Source organism: Paralichthys olivaceus, chromosome 17 (assembly GCF_024713975.1).
Source record: "Paralichthys olivaceus isolate ysfri-2021 chromosome 17, ASM2471397v2, whole genome shotgun sequence".
Taxonomy (NCBI): Eukaryota; Metazoa; Chordata; class Actinopteri; order Pleuronectiformes; family Paralichthyidae; genus Paralichthys; species Paralichthys olivaceus.
The window spans coordinates 1396037-1421200 of record NC_091109.1 but is presented as its reverse complement, the minus strand read 5'-3'; the positions used below and the strand labels follow the sequence as shown (position 1 = coordinate 1421200).

General features: G+C 42.4%; 1 long non-coding RNA gene across 1 annotated transcript in view; it reads left to right on the top strand.

The window, feature by feature from the left end:
- The first annotated feature begins 3935 nt into the window (after nucleotides 1–3935).
- The window catches only part of LOC138405258 (uncharacterized), a 43426-nt gene continuing 22197 nt past the window's right edge, over nucleotides 3936–25164 (top strand). The window contains exons 1-2 of the long non-coding RNA XR_011238947.1: nucleotides 3936–4076; nucleotides 6037–6097. This is a non-coding gene — a long non-coding RNA (uncharacterized lncRNA). The remainder of the gene's footprint in view (nucleotides 4077–6036; nucleotides 6098–25164) is intronic.

Genomic DNA, 25164 nt, shown 5'->3' with positions numbered 1-25164 from the left:
TTTCTGAATCATGTGTTTGCATTTGCGTGTGTCGTGTGTTTTTTCTAGTCAATATCTTTGTCTAAATAAATGTTTCTCTCTGGCAGATGTTTACAAAGTATGAGTTTTTCTTTCTTCTTGTTTTCCTTTCTTTCTTTCCAACGAGCAACATTTTCTCATCCCACTGAAGCTGGTCCTGTCCGCTCTGCATCAGACAGTGAACACGAGCTCCTAACACCTTTCACAAATGTCATTCACACAAGAATGAGGCGTTTCTCTGCCAACTTCCAAGTTATCACAGTTTCCTCAAAGCTTAACATTGTTTAAATGTGACTCACAGCTGATTTGAGTCAGTGGAGTTATTTGAGTCACCAACAACAGTTGAGCCTGATCACACACTGAACCATCAGTCATCTTCTTTAAAACTTGGATTTTACCTTTATTGGTTTGACTACCACTTCTTTTAATGGTACAATTTTACTCACAGAAGTAAAGACGTTTCCTCCGCATCCTCTTTAATTTGAAAAATGTTGCTGTTGTTTGATGTGCATTTCCACAGCGGAATTTAAAGGTTTAATATGTTTTATAAATCCTGTGCCTTTAAACAAACAGTTTTCTAGCAGCAGCTGAATCACAGGGAAATAAGGTGCTTTGCTCAAGGGCAGGTGAACAGCGATTTGACCATCTTACACCTCAGTCTGCAAGTTTGATGACGGAGCAGGTGCTGGTTCACGCTACATCCCAGCAGAAAGCTCTTGGTTGTGGTCAGCTGAGTGGTTAGTCACGCTCACTGGACTGGAGATCCTCCTGCCACCGTTTATCTCCCTCCACAAACGTAACCCCACCCTCACGTTCAAACCTCCCCTCTTCAGTGTTCCCTTGAAACACTCACCCTGAGCTATTTCACTTGTTCTCATCTGACGACTGTTACAAGTGTTCGCAACCGGCAAACTGTGCCAGGTCAAGATGTCTGACTTTCTCTATCGCTCAGCTTTCATGTTGAGTTGGACCTGGAAGAGAAGAGAGGAGGTTAAACAAACACAAACCTCGTTAAAATAAGCTCCCACTCCCTTTTTTCTGTACAGAGGTGCAGGAATGTGCGGTCGTGCTTCAGATCCCACGCAGAATTACCGCAGGACAGGTAATGAATCGATGCCCACCCAGCAACCAGGAAGCTGCAGCCCTCACTCCCTGGCTGGTGAAGCATGAGTGAGTTTCCCACCACTGTGACACCTCATCATACAGGACAGTTTAACACACACACAAACACACACTTTGCACATAGTGGCATGTTTACACACCACTTACGCACTCATCGTTCATCTCTGTACTGTGTTATACACAGCAGGGACTCTTTTATGACTGTAGATGCTCATGGTGTTTACTCAATCTGAATTTAAAATGTAAAATCAAACTGTAGTTTAGAGGCCGTTCACCCTTCCACCAAGTTTTGTGTCCATTGCTGCAGTTCCTCTTTTCAGCCTCTGTCTGAAACACTTGGTCTAAACTCCTGTCTCTTTGGGCTTTGTTGGAAGGGGGGGCTTAATCTGCTCGGCTGTCCCACTCTGTTGTGATTGGTTAACTGTTTCCAGCTTGTGTATGAAATATCGCCCCCCGCTGTCGATTCACCTTTATTAGAGGGCATGTCAGACGAGGAGCTGGACGTGCATTTTGCAAATGTAGGGGAATTGTGATGTCACAATGATGAGGAAATATTGGCCACACTACTGACGAGGTGTTAGAGGATTTTGCAGCGCAGTGTTTTACATACACAGCAAACCTGTAAAACACATAAGTGTCCTTTATGTTTCAATAGCTGTGGTTATCCCAATGATTTTCCATATTTGTCAATTTTTCTTTCTGTTATAAGTGATTTGAAGTGGGCCGGGCTTGTGGCGTGTTGTATATCCATTAAATTTGTCGACACAAGAATCAAAATGTGACGACAAACCACACCCACACTATACAAGGATGAAAAAGTGACCACGTCTGGGACACATCACTCTTATTAAACAATACCTAAAGATTTTGTTTTGTAAGTTAATATTTGATCCCGGGGTTTAATGTAAGATCTAAGGAAAGAGGATACGATAGTGAAGTTTTTAATGAGCACCTCTTGTGCTTACAACGTGCTGTGATGCTTTACAGCCCAGTAAACCAGTTTAAATGTCAGTTTAACCAGCTTGGCATGTCATTATTGTTTTCTCTTTACCGGGTCACCAAAGGGAGCAAGGTAAAGTGAAAGTCAAAGGCAGGGAAAAGGTAAAAGAGGAGAAAGTATGTAAATGATTCAGGTACACAGGATGTTTACCTATATGTACTTTTATGTAAGTTCTATTATCCGTCTTTCAATTTCATGTTTACCATAGTTTGTATTGTCGGTTTTACGTCTGTTTCTCAGTTATCTAATGATATAATAAATATCTCCTCTAACTGCTTATTAGAAAAAATAAGAACGAAACTAATCTGCATTATAATAACTTCCTTTAGTCTCATCGTAATCAGCCGGAGCTTTTCAGTTTTGGAAAATGTCCTGACTGTCTGACCTTATCGTCTCCGGTCCAGCCCAGCGCCTTTTGATGTGGCTGCTCTGTTTGTTCACCAGCGCCAGCGGTCTGCCCTCTCCCATTCAACAATCTGCCACTTGCTAAATCCCTCACTCTGGCCCGGTCGCAGCCGCCGCATTGTTTGCGTTTTACACCAGGAGGTGAGAAAACATGCGGCCTCAGTCACACCTCCATGGCTGCAGGGCGGCTTTCTGCAGAGAATCAGGTGTGACTTCTCACCTGCATTCAAATTCAGCCTGGGCTCTATTAGACTCAACAGTGTCGTCACTACTAGAATCCTGCAGCTCCAGTTTGTGCCTCTCGTGTTTTCATTTGAGATTTTCTCACTGATTGTCATTTGAGTCACAGAACGAAGCTTACAGTAGAATAAAAGTTATTATTATATTTCATAATATAATCTGTGTTTATACTAGAATGTATGTGTTCTGGACATTGAAGAACAAGACTAGTACATTTCTTCACCATGTCTCAATTTGCTGAATTGTGGGCAATTTGTTACGGGGATAGTCTGTGATTTCTAGAATGTGAAATATAATATGACATGGTTCAGCTTTGAATGAAAACAATGTAGGTTATAAATGAAGTTGCAAGAACAATACTTGTATCAAAATGGCATCAATGCATTCAGAAGTCTGAGGGTAGAATGTATCTGCACAACAGCAGTTAGCAGAGAAAACAGGGTGAGTGACGCATGTAATTGATTCTCTACGTTGTGTTCCTCACTGGAACACAACGTAGAACCCCCCCCCCCCCCCCCCCCCCCCCCCTTCTGGGGGGGGTTTCATGTGATAGGAGCCTGAGTAATAAGGGAAGATGCAAATCAGCAAGTGGATGTGTCTATGTCATTGTTCCCAAACATTTCTGTTTTCTGTCCATCCAGATTAAAACGCTGCCCCGCAGTTTTCAAACTTCTCTGGCTCTACAACTCAGGAGTTGTGTGGACGTCAGGTGTATCTGTTGCATAGTTGATGCATTTTCAAAAATGTTGTCCTGTGGATGTGTATGCTTACATTCTTTGGTTGTTAGATGCAAGATCAGGGGACGCTGCAAGAGCGTTGAGACTGTGAAACATCACAAAGTCTTTCTCTTCATCCTCTCTGCTTTCTCAGATTCTTCTTGGAGGTATGTGTGTTCAGATTCATGGAGAGCCACCTGCTCGAATGGACGGCGTCAGACGCCACCTCCATCAGAGAGGCAGGAATTTGAGGTCACCGCTCTGCTGATGATGTCTGGGAGGTCCTGGAGAAGAGCTACACATGCAGGCAAGCAGATGGACAGCAGTTGGAGGGGGTGGGGCCGGCATTCTGCTTCACCAGGCGAGTCACCGCCAGACACCATGTGTTTCAGTCGGAAGAGGAGAGAACCGCGATGGGAGCCAGTCAACTAAGTCAGAGGACTGTTTTCTTCCTGGCCAGGGGAATCCAGTATGTCCAGCGCCTCCTCGCTGGTGAAGATGGATCGCTTTGCCCGGCTGTCATCAATATCATCATCGTTCTCCTGTTGCTTCTCTGCCGCGGGCGAATTTGCACAGTAAGGGCATCTGGCAGTGACGGGCAGGTGGGGTTCTCTGAGTCCAGGGATTACTCACAGTGGGTGTGGAGGTCAAAGTGCATGATGCAACCAGCACGTCAGGAGGGACAGAAAGGGACACTGGTGTCATAACACTGAGAATCATCTTCACAGATGCAGAGCTCAGGTTATGCAAGTGTTTTAAAGCGAAGATGCTGATCTAACTGGAGACACAGGGTTAAAAAACATCTTGGTGTGGTGACATCTTGAGATCTGCTATAAACGCCCCCTCTGGTGACTTAAAACAAAACCAGCCACATAAGTTTGAAAGAGCAACAGTCAGAGTGGAAAATCCAATAATTGGCTGAAAAAAATCCCCCTCCTTTTGCTTGATGTTGCTGTGCAGAACAATTTTGATATTGGAAGCTATTTATATACTTACATTTAGCATTTTTATGTGCAAGATGGTGTTTTGACAACAACAAATTTGGAAACCAATCAATAGTTTAACATTCAGCTCAGACGAAAACTTGAATCGTCCATTGTTCATATGAGAATGAATTACGTATTGTCTTTTTTTTATATTGTTATATTGTTATATTTGGTATTTTCATTGAGGGAAAAGGAGTAATTGTAATTTTAAGAAATTTTTATTTATTTCTATTATATTTATAAAATGACTTAAACTGAAGGAAATCTTTAAACTTGTTTCCCAAGTGAGAAATTGCACAACTTTTGTACAATGCAAAAACTATTTTTCCATTGTATTTCCTATGAATTTGAATGTAAAATAAGATAGCCTACTGAAACAACCAGGAAATGGTTAGGAAATTATAATTTTGAGGTGCGGAGAGCCTGAAGAGCGGGAAAAGTAAAAGTGCTTTTGTTAACAGGAAAGTCTCAAGATAACCAGAGGAAACAAAAATATGAATCATCACCAACAGGAACCACTGAGGTTTCATTAAACACATGTGGGTTATTCAGAAAAAAAAAACTGCAAGGCACAAAGAAGAGCAATTTAATTCAGTATCTACATTTTTTTAAAACATTACCACGATGGGCAGCTGAAAGCAGTAAACAGAAATATAACGTGCACTGCAGTGAACTCATGCTGCAGTGGTTTTACAATTCATTGACATGCAGCTGAAACTGAAGAGAGGAAACCATCAGCATCATGTGAAGTTCCTCTTACCCCGACGACTCCACCAGCTCCATAAATGGAAGGAGCTTCATTCACAAATTTGCACTCTGTGAACCTGCGACAGCCGCCAGTGGCACCTCTGATTCTGAGACTGACTTGTGGCTCGCACAGTGCACACAGCAAAACACATGCATTAACACAGACACATAAAATATCACTGTTTCCCCTTTTCCCTGCAGTGTGACCTCGAAACTGTGAATAAACTTCATGCACAAGCAAAACTATGGATTTTAAAAGCAGTTTTCCTTGCAGGCACAATAAATGCAAACAACGCAGAGCTTCTGATGAGCTGCACACTTAATATAAATATAGTGTTACCAAGTAAAGTAAACACCAGCATATTTTTCATTGCATGTGGGTCCGTAGATCAGATTTCAAAGGATAAAAAGACACAACAGACGTACTTAATGGTATAAAACTCCGTAATACAATTTGCTGTGGCTCTATTGGCTTGTTTTTGTACTACTAAAGGTCACAGAGGGTAAAGTGAGATAAAAATAGAAAAGGCCCATTAAGCATTAATACGTCTTCATCAGCAAATCTTCAATTAAAATAACCGCTCAGAAAGCCAGTCATTTAATCCCTTTATCTAAAGGATCTGGTCGATTATACAATCATGAGCACATATGTGCATGTGTACATGTGTGCGCATGTACACATGTACCTTTGTCTTTGTGTGTGTGACTGCATCTTCTTATCGCTGCCATCATGTAACATCATACAGCGCACCTCACTACAGATTATCTCATTTATCTTTTTTTCTCCTCCCTTTCTGTGCAGATCTTCCCTGAACTCCCTGGAGCAGAGTGTGTGGATTAAAAAGTGTCCAGACTTGCTACAGGTGAGCCGTTAACCCTGCGTTCCCAGGCTCAGTATGAAAATAATCAGACAGCGGTGGGAGGTCTCTGAGTGCCTGCAACTTGGCAGGAGTGCGTAGAAAGTATGCCCTCTCCTGAGTCAAACATCATCACAGGCTGCTACTTGCTCCCGTCCAACTGATCTGCCCGCCCACACATGGGAAAGCACTTTCCAGGAATCATGCTCCACCGGTCTCCATGCCCTGCCAGGCACTTTTATTTCATTTAAACCCATCACTTTGTTTGGGTTAAAACGATTTCTTAACATAACATTCTGTACTGTAAGTCACAGTAAAAGGCTATAAAGTTCCAACGTAAATTCAAACAGCGGGCTTTAATCAAAGGCTTGGCTCCAAGTCGCAAATAACAATGATACAACCAAAAGTGATCTTAATGCAGCTAGTGCACCGCGCTGCAGAGCAAACCATGGTATACAGAGCTGTCACACATTGTATAGACTGAAACCTCTTTATATCAAAATGCTCTGTTTGAGAGCTGCCCCATTGCTGCCATTCATGTACGGTCACGGACACGACAGCTCAGCCTTTCATTCAGAGCTACGTGTAGCAAAGCAAGTAAATAAAGATGGATGACGCCTCTCCACTCCTGCTGATCTTACGATTATTGAGCTGAAATATCCCGAATACAAGTTTTGTCGCCTTTTAGAATCGGAGTCTATGCAATTGTGTTGAGTGGAGCCGCGATATCGAAGTCCCAACAATGCACGTGCCTGTCCAATCATAAGTCAGTCTCACCTGTCAATCATGATGTGTCACGCCAATGTTAAAGCATCAAACTGTTAAAATCATTTGAACTACTTAAAATGAAAGAAGAGAAAAGTTTATTTGATGGGTATTTTGATGTTTTTTGTTTGCCCTTCTGAAGGTTTAGGACCTATTCTGCAACCAGCCACTAGGGGGTGATCCAGATGATTTGGTTTCACTTTTGGGAGCCTTCATGTTAAGACTCATGCAAAAAGTTGAACTGAAGAGCATGTTTCTGTGTACATGCTCGCTATGAAGTTGTATCCAGAATTCCATTAGTTTAGCTGAACCTAGCTTAGCATAAAGACTGGAATAGCCTGGCTAGCCTGGTTCGGCCTGAAATATCGTAAAGGCATCGTCTGGCAGTTTTCATTTCACTCCCTGGGAAGTTATTTTAGGATTAACAAAACCAGGCTTTACAACAGCACTTTCAATGGTCACAAGTGAATAAAACCTACATGTATGGAATCATCAGTTAAAACCTTTACATGTTATACTTCTACTACGCATGTGCAAGGTTTCACTTGCATCAGTTGAAATAACATGAATGGACTTGATTTGATTTCCTGTTTTGGCTTTTTGAAAGAAGATGATTTCGTGCGAGGACATGTGTCATGTGGTGCTGCAGACTTTTCACTTAATGATTCTGTAAAAGGTTTGTGCCTCCTTTATCACATCTGAACTTTTCCTTTAAGATGAATCCAAACCGAAAGGGAAGTGAAAATCTGAGTCACCTCGTTTTGTTTGGGCAAAATTACCCTCTTGACTAGTCGCTGTATGTGTCTCGAGATGACCTGCATTATCTTTGAGTTACAACTCAGACGCTGACTAATCTCAAAATCTCACTTCTTTATTTTTTTTATAGCTTTTCTCGTCTGTGTACATTCACTAACATTAAACCTCTCGACAAACCAATTTAAAAACACATTTTATATTGATTCAATCATGACGAAGAGTTTAATAATCATCTCTATGTGCTGACAAATATAGTTTTTATAATATTATAATTATGTGTATGGGATAGTGCTTGATCACATAAAGTTGTATTTTATGTTTAATTGTTGCTGAATTAATAAATTTAAATCCTAACTGCGGGTTTTTTTCATTCTTTCTTAAAAACTACAGACGTGTTTGCATATGTGTTTTTGTTTCTAAAGAATATGAGGACAGTTGCATTCTGACATGTCAACTGTAGTGAACTCATTTCACGATTGACCCGTTTCACATGAAGAGAGTCACCTCACATTGGCTGTAGCTGCCACATAAGTCTTAATAAAGTTAAACATGGATTATAGAAAACAGTAAGTTGCCGTTGATGTCTGTGGAAAATGTGCAGGCATTCAGGTATTGAAAAGTTCAGTTGTGCTCAATCTATTTGGTTCAGCATCTTCACTCTGAGTCATGGTTAGGGGAAGTTGCTGATCTCTTCATATCTTCTAGTTGTGAAAACTAGTGCTGCTTCTATGCCTTTTGTCACTGCAAAGGCAAGGTCTGTGCTGGGGCCTCCCCAGGTCACTCACTGTTTCTCAGTTCTGCTAAACAAAGTGTGCATCCACTCACTATATCGCACCACTAACCTCAGTAAGCTTGTAGGGGGAAAAACACCTTATACCAGATACCAGAAATATGCATTCAAATGTCACATTTAAAAAAACACAAAATGTGACAGAAGTAATTATCTTGAAACAATAATGAACATCAGAGCCAAAAGCAGCTGATCCAGGAGGAACGTGTGCACTGAAAGTGATTCCATCCTCCTCTGCTCTTTCCGTGCTCGCAGCAGGAAGCCGACCAGCGAATTACCTTAGCGTTTACACAGATGCTGACATTTAGACAGGGCCATGAGAAAGGAGAGAGACAGAGTGATCGGGTTGCAGGGAGTTGAATCATTTTTTTCGGCCTGAAATTCACCGTGTTTACAGTGGAGCGTGTTGTTGAGGTTATCGGCTCTGGAAAGGATGAGATGTTTCGCTTGTCTGTTTACCTGCTGGGTTTGTGTTGGTGGGTGTCACTGTCGGCCTTTGCCCTCCTCCTGGGAGTCTCCCTGGGAATGGGTCAGTCAGTAAGAGTGTGTGAATGTTGGTTAAGCAAACTAACATCACTCTGTGCTGCCTTCTGACACCACTTTTACAGCTGAGGGAATCTGGAGACTATAAAACAACATTTATTATCAGGAAAAGCAGATTTGTGACTAACTGCAATTGATTTTTAATCCTGAAAGTTATTTTGCAGCTGCCAGCATGAGAATTGTAATTGAAAATGGTTTAAAGGAAGATGCATGGTAAACTTTTGAGAAGCAGCTATTTAAAAAACACTTTACTGAACATTCTTATCTTGACTTATGGCCACATTGTGCTTTCTGTTTCTCTGTCATTGCACCTTCATCACCACACTGATACTTCTAGGAATCGTCGTTGTCACGTTTGTGCAGAATGTAAAGCATGTTTCTTTGTAGCGTGATCCAAAAATACACATGCAGTTTCCTCTTGGCTTAAAATGGAGCTCGTTCATATTTTCACCTCATTCTCACTTTTATATTTTCTATGTGGACTTATTAACATGCTAATATAATGAGCCAGAGGTTAACATACTGTATTTATTCTAATGAATGAACAGAGGTGCATGAAATATGCATCAGTAAAAACACACAGGCCAATTTGTTTGTGAATAATTTGGGGAATATTTGCTCCTCCTCCGTGACCGCGGCGCCCCAGAGGGTGTCAGCATTTAGAGGTATAGGCTAATTTAGTAAAAAGTAGACGCCACCTTCCCCCCCACCCCGACCCCGTCTTCCCATTTCCTCCTCCTGTCCGCTCCTGCAGTGCAAGCATCGGTTATCAGAATTGCAAATATGAGGCGGGCCAGCTCCTAAATCAGAATTATTAATGAACAAGCCTTTTGAAGTTTACTCAGGGAAGATTCCCAGTGAAGTATTTAGCTTTGTGAGCTACATCAGGGCACAACGCATTTGTGGCCTGGTAACACTTATTAATACTCATCTGATCAGGACAGTTACATTTGTCTTCATAATTTTGTTGTTAAGCATGAGGGATTTGTTATCAAGCTACTTCACTCTCACACAGCAGCATCAGAACTCTATCACGATGGACGGCTTAAAAATATCAGTCGACACAAATGAAGCAAAGCCAAACATATCATCCTTTTTATTCTGTGCATCTTTGTTTCTCATATAAAATTGGCACCTACATTGCCCACAATGCAGCTCTACCACGTTCATTGTGAAGCAGTCTGTTTAGTTGTTTCAAACATGTAGTTGTCTGCATCCTTTCCTTCATCAGATTCATGAAAACCGTTGCAGTGAGGAAATCATACTGTGGTTGTAATTATCAGCGACTGACTTCCTAATTATAGCAACACGAGTGTGTGTTTGGCTGCGACGTGAACAGCTGTTGTGTTTCTGACAGCTGCTCTTGAGTGTTTGCTGTGATAGTAAACTGCTGTTACAACCATAACCACAGGTATTTAGTACAGGTATTAAACATGTGTGGAATATTTCTGTTTTATAACTTTAATGAAATCCTTACAACAGTCAAGAGTATAGTATTTATTTTGTATAAATACTATACAGAGGCTTTGCAAAGAAAACCACTAAGTGGAGCTTGTTTTGAATTTTTTCTACCTCCTACCTCTCTCTCTCTAGCGAGCCACCTACCTATCTCTCTACCTACCTACACGTTTGACGAGACACGAGTTTGTAAATAATTAGATATAGTTGTATCTGTGTTATCAATCAGTACTAACAGTTAATACTACACTGACTCACATTGATACTTTGATGATGGTTGGTTACATCCTGCTTCTAAATGTGTTTTCTGTGAGGTAGAAGAATACAAGAGTCTCTCTGTGCTGCAGTGTGAAAAGTGAATTAGGGAAGGAACTTCAGATCAAACAGATTTTCTGAGGCATGAGGCCATGTGGGGTTTTTAGGTCAGTCAGGCAGATCTGTCTCCAGTATTTTCACTAATATATCTGATGGACTTCTTGTGTGAGTGGGAACACACAAAATAAAGTAAGATCACGATCGAGTCCCAGCGAGAACACAGAAAAGCAGCTGCTCTCTCCACCCACTGTGTTGGTTAGTGATCTGATGCACCGAAACATTAAATCTCTCTCTCACACAGAAACCACAATTGGATCAAAGCTTGTAATTTCCAGCGATAAAGCGCCTGTTGATGTGCCTGTTGTTCGGGAAGAGCATAGTTCTGGAGAAGCAGCATAGAATCATGTGCATCCACAAATGACAGCTCAGGCCCCAAAAAAGACGGAGTTCACAGAGTGCAACTCCACGGCGCCTGAAATTAATTCACTCTTTCCCTGTCTGCTATCCAGTGATCAGATGCGGCAGCAGGAAAAGGTCAACGAAGAGGGAACATTTGATGATTCAACACTCTGCAAATTACTTTGTCCACTCTGATGACTCTGGGGGGAAAACGCCCTTGAACTCACCAAGAAGCTTTTATTATTTAACTGAATAAATCAATTATCGTCTTTGTGCGCAGTCACAGCCGCGAGACGAAATGTCTTTTTTATTTGCCACCACATTCATAAATAGGCTGATTAGGACGGCTGTGGGCGTGAGGATCATGTGCTGCAGTGTGATAGACAGTGAATGGCCGGCTGTGTTAGCTCACAGAGGAGGGGACTCCGGGATGCTGTGTACATGAAGGGTCCTCTATGGGTCCTCTGTGTCTCTGCTGTGCACACAAGTATGCATCTCATTACTAACTCCGGACTGAAATAACTTCACACAGTGCCGGGTTTTGGGCTTAGGGCCACCTCAGCTGAGCCGTGACCCGTTCCATCCACAAACTTGACCCTCCGACGTCATTTGTGTCGCTTTGTGAGCACGAGCCTCTGCCTCAGACGCTCGCTTCTTTTAAAAAAAAGTTCATCAAAGGGCTGGGCAAAGACCGGAAAAGACAGCGAAGAGACACAAAATGACAAGTATAAGGACACCAAAAACAAATACAAAGAAATAGAAAACAAACACACAAAGAGACTTCAGAAAATCACTAGTAGGAAACACACAATATAGCTTCAAAGAAACACAAGCATATTACAAAATCACATAATGACGACAGAGATCAACAAAAGATACCACAGTTACAGAGAGATAGAAAATGAATACCACGAGACACATTAAGACTATTACAGTAAACAATATGACTGAAAAGAAACTAAACTAATGCAAAGAGACAAAATAGCTACAAAATGGCACAATTTTACCCCAGACACAAAAAATGATGTATAACAGAGATGAGAAATAATTATGAAGAGATGTAGAAGAAAGTATAGACACAAAAAAACGGTAACAAAGAGACAGAAACAAATACCCAGAGACACAAAAAGACTATAAGATTCATAAAACAAAAGAAACAACTCAAAATGACTTTAAAGAAAGACGGCAGAGAGACACAAACTGACGAAACAAATCCTGCAAACCTTCGTTCGTATCCGGGATATTTTGGCTTCATTTCTGAGAAACGGGAGAAGGTGGAGATGTGTCGTCCATTTTTATACACAAACTATGCTATGGACATCTCAATGCGGCTTTTTAAAGAAGTATTCAAAGCAAATAACAGTCATACAATCAAAATTATTTATAAGAAAACTTTAAATACTTTCTTTGGTGTAAATTTATTGCACTGAACTAACAGTACATCGACTAACAACGAACAGTTTGTTATTGCCAAGAAGCAGGGCACTGCTGCCCTGAGTGACAGACACAGTTCAAAGTTCACACCTGAGTGTTATCCTGTGCATGTCAGCATAATGCGGCCCACCGCTCTGTGACGAGCCTTCCAGAGAGATTGTGGGGCTTTGAGACAGTTATCTGATAACTAGCCTGCACGATAGGTGAAGAAATCAGACAGAAAGACACACACACACATCCATGCACTTACCATCAGTAATTAACAAGGGCTCAGGGCAGAAGTGCCCTTGAAGCTTCATAAAAAGCCCATAAAATAAGGGGGCAAGAAGGGCCCCTGATAGTTGTGAGCAGCCTTCTTTGCATTTCAGCCCGTTCACAAGTCTTTGATGGGACGTCAAATATTCATGTGAGGGTGTGACTGCTGTCCCCCAAGGGCCACTGAAGGTTTTTCTTGGGCTTTTGATCAGACCATGCAGCGTGAAGCGGCAGCACGCGACTCTCATCGGTGCTCTATTTACTCAAGTATAATTTCTTGTATTTTAACTATTAGAAAACTCTTAGGTGGTACAAGTGGAGTGACCGTACCTCAATATGCTTACAACATAAATCAGTGCAAATGTGCTATAAAAACCAGAAGAGCATCAAAACAGAATCTGACACATCTGTCAATCTAAATGATGGATGTCCTTTATCAAAAAAACCTTTTTGTTAAATATTGTACTTTTTGTACAACATTGTCCATGGTTCTAATTTACTGTGTATGTGCTACTGTTCAGTCTCATTGCTTTGGGGTACTTGCTACTTGCTAAATGACGGATTACACAAAGAAGCATTTTCTGATCTTGTGCCCCGGTTGGCAGGACAACAGCAGTCATCTGTTCCTCCTAATTCTGTAACAAATCACTGTTGACCAGCTCTGTGAAGTACAATGCAGTGGTTAAGTTTAGGCTCCAAAACAAAGTTGGGCAAAAATGGTAGACTGGGTTGAAAGAAGTACGTTGACAGGGAAACCATCAACCCAACCTCATCTGTATGCCAACTTAGGAGTAAAAAACAATTTTAGTACCACCACTAGGGGACTTTGAACATAACAGTGAAAATACATACCAATAATAAATGACTAGATAATTATGCCTGGATAGCTGGTGCGTTTTTACCTTGTGGAAGAAATGTTTCTTTTGGACAGGTGAAACAGGAGAAAAATAAAATCTGTCACCAGCTGCTCATATAAACTTTCATCTTAATTAACTCATTAATCGTGTTTAAGTATACAAATATGTAGTATCTTAACATCTCTTGGTGATTTAAAAACATTTGTGAAGTAAAGTTTTTTTAACCTTGTGGTCGGTTAAGGGTTAATGGTGTTTTTATCCTCGGATCCTTGCAGTGTAGTGTTTTATGTGTTTTTAACCATCAAGTCAACTCAATTCATCGAAAGATCGATTGATCGAAAGCTGCAAATTTCGGGGCCGTCACGTTTTTGCAGATTTCACATTACATTATATCCACAAGCTGTTGTTGCTACTGTGCTGGCAGAGACATGCAGATACGTCCACACCCCAGCTTCCGGCTCCTCTGGGTGTTGCGCTTTAACATTTCATTTGCCGGGTCATAAATCTGTCCAGGCCCCCAGCAGGAAGCAGGTTGTGCCTCTTACAAGAGAAGGCGCCTCTGCTGTTGTGTCACCCAGTGAACTCTCTTACCTCCCACTCCTGGCCTGTGACAGAGACCCACAGCTGCTGCGTGGACGTCCCCATCCCTCACTGTCAAAACATGGCACCCACCCAAAGCCCTGTTCAGTAGTAGTAGCTGCTTACTACCTGGGAAAGCTGCCAAGGCCTCTGCAAAGAGATGCTGTATGTACAATAGTTGTAGCATTTGACACTAATCCCTCCTCAGCTTTATTTATATGTGTGCATGTGCTGTGGATGTGTGTGGAACTGGCATGAATATAGATATATTTTTTATTTTATCCACTGGTGTTGACTTTCCCTTTCTTTAGTTTTCTCCAAACAAAGTGAATTGCATTTAACCAATCTTGAGATTTGCTCATTTACTAATCAGGTCTGAATGACTGCTATTAACAGCCGTTAGTGAGCGGACCGAGAGGACCAGAGGCTCCTCAGTGCAAAGATCGCTTATTTATGGTCTCTAATCTGGATGATTTATCTCCAGGCCAGATCATATGCTGGCTGCTCTGACAGTTCTCAGATACGGGGGGCACCCGCTTGGGTTTATTCAAAGTGTGGAAGGAAGACAAACCCCGGCAGGCCTGGAATACTGCAGGTGTTAGACTGGTGTTGAGAGCTCATCTGGAGAACAGTTGTCCCCTCAGGTTAAAACCTGGCAGTTATTGCAAAATACACATTTGGTTATTGCAAAATAGCAACGTTTAGATTAATGGGAAAGCTGCTGCCTGGAGATGTCAAATCATCAATTGCCATGTTTGGTCCTTTTCTTACTTTAAGAAAACATTTCTGTGCGACTGATTTTTCTCGTACTCGTGTGTCTTGGTGTATGAGTGTTTATTACAGTGAAAGTCACCCCTACTCTGCCTCACAGTGGCTGCAGTAGCTGAGTATGAGCACCTCAGCGCTCGCGTTTCCCAGTACATATGTGGCTGAAACCAGTTGGAAGGGCGCGGGGGCCCCAAAAAGGGGATGACCCGCAGCTTCACGTGTAACCGCTCATGTTATGTACCTGCTATTGACACTGAGCATTCGACAGGGCTCCTGCGGGACCCTTGAACTTGACAGGCAGTCCCTGGGAGCAGCACTGGAGGGCTGAAGAGTTCAGCGCAGTTAATGTTCAACTCTTTTGATCTCTGCCGAGAAGTCGCATTCCCTGAATTCCTCACCAACCTTTGCAGCGGTAGAGAGACTATGAATGGTTCCACAGAAGACAGTTAACACTCTCCCATGCCTCGTCGTCTTCTTTTTTTTTCTTCCACCCACTCAGTTTGAAAAAGCACAGGAGGAATAACACAGGAGCTGAGCACTTTGCAGCTTACTACTGTCAGTGCTGCAGCTAATTTGTTCAAAAATGACTGTCCCAAAACCATTTGTGACAAAAGCGAGCAAAGGATCGATTGAGCCTCCACGTTGGACATGTCATGATATCAGGGAAAACTCCATTAATCATTGACAGATCCGATGAGCTCATGCTGTTTGAGTTGTTTTGGGGGGGTTTTCTTTCGAATTTCACTTGATCTTTCCCTCGATTTATTTATCCACCAGATCTGGTCAGAGTGACCCACTGCTTTGAACTCGGGTTAAACTGAGCAATGGGTCAAGCATGAGTAAATGATACAGCACCGTTATCTAGAAAGAACAGAAACTCTTATCCTGCGCAACGCAACCGTGTTCCCTCCACGTTGGGATGTTTACCACCTACTGAGCGGCTTCGCTGTTCCAGCCTCAGACATCAAAGCCTGAAAAACCTTTTTAATGACAATAAAGTGATCATGCCGCCGGAGGCAATGTGTTCAGTAATTTGCTTAAAACGTCTGCCATGTGGATGCCAGGCTTCTTTCTGAAAGATCAGCAGATGTCACAGCAGAGACGACCAGTGTGTTGCCTGTATGACGAATAGGACGCCCGGCGCAGTGATCTCTCCGAGCACCGCCACAGTAAATTATTGTGTGAGATGTGTTGTGTCGTTCGAGTGCTGAGCTTAGGAGGTTTACAGCGATGGTGATTAACTAATGGAGGGACATAATCCCCCAGGTAAGAGTCAGACGCTGGGGGCCCAAAGCACAATGAGCAGCCGGCACTTAACCTCAACCAAATGCTGAGATCGCGAACGTCCAGGCCTTCGCTTACCTGGCAGGCATCAGTCTCGATTGCCATCTGCGCTTAAGAGGACTGGACTGGAAAGTACAGCTGGTCGGACTTTGGCGATTCTTGTCATCTCTGACATTGACGGCAGTAGAGAGACGTACTTGGAGTTGGCGTGTCCTTTGTCCTTTGAGAGCTAAGCAGATTTAGCAGCTTCATGTAGCTAACGACAAAACACATGGAAAGGTTAAAGCAACACTTAGAAATACTTACTTATCAGAAGAATAAACTGACAGGTGGTTTTGGTTTTCATGGACACCTGCCTTTATCCATTAAGACAATAATTCCCATATATTTACCCTGTGAGCCTGTGTCATGTGTGTATCTGAACAAATTAACTCAACAATGTTTGGACGGATTTTCAGCAAACTTTACACAATCACTACTTGGGAGGGTATCTCCAGATAATTAACTTTTGGAGCGGATCAGTCAAAAGTCAAGGCGACATCTTCCAAGATATCTCTGCAAAAAATCATACTAGTTTATATTGATCAGAAATCATTCCCCATCATATGATATCAAATGATAAGTGACTTCATGAAGTAAGCATAATGAAGAAAATGACATCATGCAGGATTCAATGGTTTTTTTGGCTCCCCATAGGAAGCTATGTACAGCGTGTCCTCGGTGAAGAGAAATACTTCATTTTGAGCAGCAATAAAGTGCTCCGTCTTCCTAGAAAGTAGATGGAAAATCCGCCCACTTATAATTCAGTTGCAATCATTTGTTTCAACTTCTGAAGATTGACATTTTAAATGAAGAATCCTGAAGACACGGCCTGCAGCTTTAAACCTAGAGTCTGGAGTACAGTTGATCTTTGTCTTTGAGTGAAGTTTTCTCCTGATCTGACCATACGACACAACAAATCCTCGGCCCGAGCAGGAGCCCCTTCATGTCAGAGAACAAATGGTGCGATGTCTGTTATGGCACCTTTCACTCACACCATATGGCTCCTGTGGGGCACTGTGGCAGTTGTTCTGCCACTCAAATAGTGACGAATGAAGAAAGCATCTGAGCGTGTGCGGCTCTTATCATCGCCGGCCCGAGGGGAAAAATGGTTTGAACCTGTGAACTGATTGCCAGATCTTGATAGGCGGCACCTTTCAGAGTGACAGGATGAGGCGTCGCTGGATTGAAGGGGGCGGGGGGGGGGTTGTTACTCACTGTGAGCTCAGGCCTCTGTGGCTGTATAGTGACATCAGGGGATTGGTGATATAATCCTCTTTCTGTACACTGTATGCTGTAATGGGTTGGCTAAACTTCAGGCTCCAGGTTCCGTGGGCTTGGCCGCCCCACAGAGCCACAGTGGACGCCACATTGAGGAGCATGACAGGCAGCTCCACATTTACATATCACGCAGGCTGAGACACTTTGTTCTCAGCTTTATTTCTTATTGAATGGATGGAGGCTGCTGGGAACTTTATGATCCTCTTCACAGGTGCGGTGGCTGAGGCCACGTTGACGATGAATTACACGGCACCTCATCATCCATCTATGTATTTTTAAAGCTGCTGCTCGTAACACACCGTCCTCTGATGATGTTCCAGGCGAACAAAAAATACCCAGCAATTTCCCCTCAAAGTGGCCTTGAGAGGGCGTATGACAGAGTTTATCTTGTAACTGCAGTGCAATGATGTTTTATGAATGCATGTTACAGTTTTATGAGCACCTGACCCCCTTGAGCTGTGTCTCAGACCTTTATTTTTGACTCTTTGTCTTCTATAATTCAGGTGGAGTTTAACGCAGACGCACAACAAAAAGCTGACCTCTTTCTTTCAGAAAGTTAGACGACAAGTTGATACCACTCATAGTCTGTAAAACAAGTCTCCACTTCCTCGTGTTGCAGAAAAATGAAGTAAAAGTATCCAGTATTACATGTTTGACTCATTTGGAGTCTGCGCAGTAGTGATCGCATTGTTGAGCTGGGACATCGAGGACCCATACACGCTGTCGACAAATCGAGAGTCTGTCTCACCTCATGTTTACCTTGTGGTTTAGAGTGTGTTTTACAGATCTGCAGTTTCATCCAAGTGACCTCTATTTTACCTTCTCATTCATAAATAGTAGATGACAGCTGTGCATCAGTTGTGTTTATGTATAACTGATGACTTTAAATGAGAATCATTATGAGCTTAGGTTTTGCAGGGGAGACAATCTTGTGAAATTGTGCATAACTGAAAATGAGAAAATCCATAATTCTTTATTCTTTGACATAGATAGGCTAGCTGTTTCCCCTTGTTGCCATGTCTTTATGCTAAGCTAAGGCCATAGACAGCTCCTCAAAAGTGTAGCCAAAGAATTTAAATTCTCCCATGGTGGCTGGCTGCAGCATAGATCATAAACCTACCTTATCCATGTTAGTGGATGGGACATGGACCAAACTTAAAAAGTCAAAGTACACGTCAAATAAGCTTTGTCTCAGTTGTTATTTTACTTTGCGTTTGGTTTTTATTGGTTTCAGAAAACATTTGGTTTCATTTCTGGATAGTGGGAGGAAGTGGGGAGGTGTCATCCATCTTTATTTACAGTCTATGGGTCAAACAGACTTGCAGCAAGTGAACATTGAATGGGTTTTTTCTGGGCGGTGCAGTAAAGGTTGATGCTCAGTCTCAGTTTTCACTTTTACTGTTGAGAGCACCAAACAGGAGATTCCATTTACCTTCCTCAAAGTGAGATGGAGGCAGAAGTATATGACAGCCTCTGCAGATGACACCAAAACTACTGAAATGTTCCACTTCGACACAGAGCTAAGAGCGAACATACATTATGGTTTCTTCTGGTGATTTTGGTGAAACAACCCTCTCACACTCTCTCACAGGATCAGGGCTGCACACGTAGAGGCATCAGATCCATGTCATCCGATTCCCCACAAAGACGTGAATATTTTTAGGAGAAAAAAAAAACCCACCCAAACCATCGCATTCACACCCCTCAACGGCTTTCATGCAATCATGCTTTAGAAAAACGTGGGAGTGGTGGTGGTGTGGGTGTTGTGGGTGCTTGCGGAGGGGGTGCACTCTGCCTGTGTGAGGACTCTCAGTGCCGCCGCCGCTGCTGCAGCTGCTAAATTTCTCACAGTTGCAATTTCAAGGACGCCAGAATGAATTACACGTAGGGAGCCCGAGTTTGGTAAAATCTCTTCGCCTAATCCGCACAATCCCGTCCTCCTCTGCTAATTCCATATTTGCTGCGATTCAGAAAAGAAATGCTACACACCCATGCATGTACATATTGCATTCCCTTATCCCCTCACACACACACACACACACACACACTCTCCCTCTCTCTCTCTGCTTCTCTTTCACAAAATATTTGGTGAGGCCTGATCTGTGATTTGCATGAGCAGTAATTAGGAGGCCTGGAGATTACAGGCACTACAGTGCGCCCGGCCGAGGAGCTGCGCGGTGGGAGGTGTTACTTAATCGACAAGTGCCATTCAGATAATAAAGCAATGAATAACAATTGCTTCCTGGTGCATTTTTCTTAAGACTTGTGCGAGGATATAAAACGAGCTTTTAAAACGTAGGAAACACAAGAAGTGTGTCAGAGAGCTGGTTGGCAGTGCAGCAGCATGTGTGAGGAGATTGATACCAGAGCTCAAGTGTGTGTGTGTGTGTGTGTGTGTGTGTGTGTGTTCTGTATGTGAACCAGCAGCCTGTCTACATTTGCTCCATCCTTCACCCTGCTCTTATCCCGCAAGGCCTCGGTGCCTTTCTCTTCTGTTGGCGTCTTATCAGGGGACAGCTCGTCAGGGACACACGTGCCATCGTTCTGACACTGACCGTGGGTCATTGAAATGCAAACAGAGAACGCACTAAACCAAATGGGGTCGAAGAGCAGCAAATATTTGGCCAAGACCTTTTTTCACTGATGGAGCCGGCCTGTTTATGGTTGATGAAACGAGGTTAGAGCAGATGGCCATTGGGAGCGCAGCGCATTCATTTGAACTGTCTTCAAATCAAATAAAGCCAATACGCCGACTTGTAGAGACAGGAGAGGATGTGTAAGTGCTGGGCCCGACCGGACAATCTCCTCTCATTAAAAATAGAACAGGAGGAAGGTCAGTGTAAGGGTTAGGGATAAAATGATTCATCTTAAAAACCAACACAGTGTGAAATTAATGACTTTTAGAGATAGTTTTCCACTGATCGAGCTGCGTATTACTCATTAAAAGAGAGTGAAGAGAGGAAAGCGTGCGGAGGGGAAAGAATCTGACCCTCAAATGAAAAAGCTGTTTTGTGAAAAGTTGTCAAACTGTCACAGTCAGAGGTTGAACTATATTCAGGCTGAGTACAGGAGAGGAGCTCCCTCTATCTACCGAAACCAAAAGACAAACTGGAGGAGTGATGCTCACACACAGCCATGTTTTTATTTCAAGGATTTTTTATTTTGACATCCAGAAACAAGTTCCCTCATTATACATACATGATATTTAGAGTAGACAGCACATTTAGGTACTGTAAATGATTTTCATATAATACCACTTAACACACCACACATTAATACCACTATTGCAATTTCCTTAAACATGCGGTTATGTAAAGTAAACAAACTGGAAACAACCACTGTTAATCTGACTTTTCAGAGGTCAACACTCTGTGGCGTCTTCTGAAAAGGTTGAGTTTGACTGTGGGCATCAGCTGCTGGGAAAAAAAGTGATGTGATTACACTATTGAAAATGCACTCTATCAACAATTCAGTTCCAGACATTTATACATCACCTGTCTAGATCAGAGAAGATTGCCAGTAAAACAAAATAAAGCAAAACATAAAAAAGAGACTCAATATGAAATGATAATATAAAATCAATATGATTAAGTTTCTCAAACTTTAAATTAAATAACAATTATCTTAGAGGATACAGACCTAGAGGAAGCACTTTCCCCATTTCCTCTTTCATTATTAGTTTCATGATGGACAAAAACAAAAGAATGTGTCAAAGTTGATCAGCAGAACCATTAAAACCTGGTGCCCACATTACCCACATTTTATTGTAATTTCAAAAACCTTTCTCCATCTATTGGTTTTCACTGTGATATAAAGTTTTTTTTATTCATATATGTAAAATGATCCTGAGGTTGCCCGCTGTAACACATTCTCCGTCACAACATCTCCGCTCTGTTGTGATCCGACTGCCTCGCTCCTTGAGAAATGATGCCTTTGACATTTATAGCTGCCGCACATCCGTCCCTGACGCACTTGCTGTTTGCTCTTTGTTTTATTGAGCATGATGAGTCAGTCTTTCCCTTCTACTGTCCAGCACGGTAACTCTGTTACCACGGCGATATATCCTCCAGACAGCATCCGCAGCAAAATTGATCAAATGGTCAATATGTTCAGACGGTGGCACAAAGGACGGCACAGTGGTGGTTTTTAATTCTTCAATTCACAGATTCGGATGACGATCTTGAGAGGGAATGAGCATGTAGATTTTTCTGTTATCAACTCCAGCCAGAATATCAGTGCATCATTAACAGAACATCCACAGCTTCAATCATTTTCATTGAGCTCAGACCAGATATCCACTAAGTGCCTGTAATGGTGCAGAGTCATGATGGAGCGGCGCATGTACGTGCTTTGATGCTGCTGTTAAATCATCTCTGACAGTGCTGAGACGCCAATAACGTCATTTTGATCTCTTCTCTGTGTCATCCCCTCATTGATCCTCTCAACATTTTAATTATTCTGAGAATATCTATTGAGATGTGGTTTTCACATCCGACCACAGTGAAATGTTAGATCACATAAATTAATGAAACAAGTCAGACATTTGGTGTGTTATAGTAAAGATCTATGGAGACGATACCTCAGACCTGGGTGAACAACATCAGGACTTTCTCTGTGGTTCCCAACCTGGGGTCCAGCACCCTTTGAAGGGGTCACAAGATAAATCTATAGGGTCGGGACATGGTTACAGGATTCAGAAGACAGAAAAAAACAGTCCTACTTAAATATTTATTCACTTTTCTTTCTCTATTGAATCTAATTTTTCTCTCTTGAAACAGATAAAACAACCTGATAAATTTAGTGGAGAAATGACTCCAATCTTACCAAAATCTGAACTAACTAGCCTGGTTGTAAAAGGTTAAACTCACCCTTAACTAGAAGTTGCAGAACAGAAAACAGTCCCAATGATCATTTATGAAACAATGTCTCCCTGCTGGGACATCAGATCATAAAACATGCAGTAGGTTGTAGGGAGGCAGTCCTTATCAGGTTAAAGGACATGCTGGCTGATGTTTTGGACACTTTGTTTAGCCGCTAAATGTTATATTCACTATGTTCATCAGCTCATCGCTAACTGTGCCGGGAACCAACACCTTTAATGTGCGACCAAAACCAAAGCAATGAGCTGACGGATGTTTAAAAGGAAAAGTTTGGAAGAGCTCAGCAGAGTGAGAGATTTGTGTAATAAATGCTGTGGGGTTTTTTTTTGTTGAAAATTAGTTGTAAAATAGTTTCATTTAAAATAAGACAATGAGAATGGAGAAAGGCAACCCACTTACCCATCCCAGCACAAAGCGGCCTTTTTATTTATTTACTTACTATCTTTTTGGCTGAGGAACACAGGTCTGAACTGACAAGAGGGGATCTGGCCTTTGTTTGGATATCATCTGTAGCTTTAATGAGGATACCACACACGGGCAGTATTTTAACAGGCTGTTTTAAGGCCTAATGAACGGAGTGTCGGGTCAGACTGAACGGTAATGAGGCAGGCTGCTTAGGGACGCTGCCTTCGATCCCCCATTCATCAGCACATTCCTCTCAGCCTCACACACACACTTTCTATTTTGTCCCTATCACTCGCTGTCTCTCTCTCTCATTTTCCCTCCCCCTGTAATTACACAGCAAATTCTGCCCACAGGCAGCTGAGCGTAGACGTTCACCGAACACACACACACACACACATGCACGCTAACCACATGGTTTATGCACTTTCCCTCATCCTGTCAAGGTACATCAGGAAGAGGCCATTTCCTCATCACTCTCTCTAAGTAGTGGTGCCGAGTGAGACGAGGGGAGGCAGAGGCGGAGACGTTCAAACAGACAGACAGAGCAGAGGTAGCCATTAGTGGAACATCTTGGGAATAAGTGCGTCTCCACAAAGCAGAGGGTGTTGGTGTTTGAGTTTCCTTTTTGCTCTTATCTCTGTGAGCAGTTTGAGTGAGCATGGACTGATAAGTGGTATCCATCTTTTACTGCACAGATTAAATGTTTCCAGCCTTGTTATTTTTTTTGTGCTTTGGTCATTTCATAGTGTGCCCTGCACAAACAGAGCAACTGCTGAAAGGAGAGGAGACAAAAGCAGTTGCATGATGCAGCAGAAGGGACCGAGCGGTGGAAACGAAGCATTGCATGGTTGTCAATAACAAGTGTGGATGCACTCCAGGGCAGCGTTTTAGTCTGAGATGTGTGAAAACGATGATTTAGACGCTGGAAACCATTTGTTGATTCGGTCTTTTTAGTCACAATGTAGCCTTTGCTGATTTGTCAGGTTCCGATCACATGACCCCCGTCCAGAAGAAAACAACCGGCATTAGCCTCAGCTACCAGTGTAGAACCTAACAATGTATCTACAATCAATTACAGAGCAGAGACAAGCTATTATTTGAGCAATCCGTGTACACTGGCACATGTTGGCCTTCCTGTGTACACATAAACACGCATCCCCAGTGAACGTGATTGGTCACATGATATGTGTTTTCAGGCGTGTTGGTATAGATAAGAATTCAAACTGATTCTCAGCCAGAGACAGAGATTGTTTTATGCTAAGCAAACAAAAACATGGATTTAGCCCAAGACAAATACAAAGTGATTTACCCACAGAACCTTCGATGCACACACCAAAGCAGAGAAGGGGGTGACAAGTTGCACAACAGCAGCTCTGCTTGATTCATTTTTCACAGTTTTTGGGTGGAAAACCATTAATGGCACGACTCAGGAGGGAGAGTGGGTCGTCCACTGACCAGAAGGTTGTTGGTTTGATCCCCGGCTACTCCTGTCTGCATTCCAAAGTGTCCTTGGGCAAGATACTGAACTCAAATCTTTTGTAGTTAGTGTGTGATAGAAGAAGCGCTGCGTATAGAAGTGCCGTATGAATGTGTGTGAATTCAACTTGCACTGTAAAATACTTTGAGTGGTCGATCAGATGGAAAATCTCTATATAAATACAATCCATTTACCATATGTGGTCCTTAATCTTAACTAAGTCAGTATGTGAGTAACCATTGAGGTGGAAGTTCAGAGAATGTTTCTGGAAGGCGATGAGACATTTTTGCTGTCCTGCCAACAGAACTCCCACATCTGAAAATGCTCATGTGGATTGTTTTGGAAGGGAATGACAAACCTATGATTTAATGTTTTCATACCAAACCTGGTTATTTTACAGTCACAGAATTGTCTCCAACAAATCCTGCTTGAGTAATATTTGCTACAGTTACAAACCACACAGTTTTTGACCCATTTTTAGGCTTGACAGGGTTTGGAGATAAAGCCACAGTCAGAAAATACTGAAATGCTTCACAGGTGACCATGGTGAGCATTGCACCGCATCCTGGGCTACAACCGCACAAGCACGTTTTAAAACACATTCATTTAGCCTCAAACCTGAGACCTTTGGAGATGCCATTGGCCCCATTTCAGTCTGAAAACTCTGGGGTTGTATTTTTGTAACCATGCAACCTATATTCGCTTCCTGATTGGTTCTTATCAGTCACACCTTGACTACCAGCGATGAGTACCCACTCTGTCAGTCTCAGTTTTAACTCGTCCAAAAA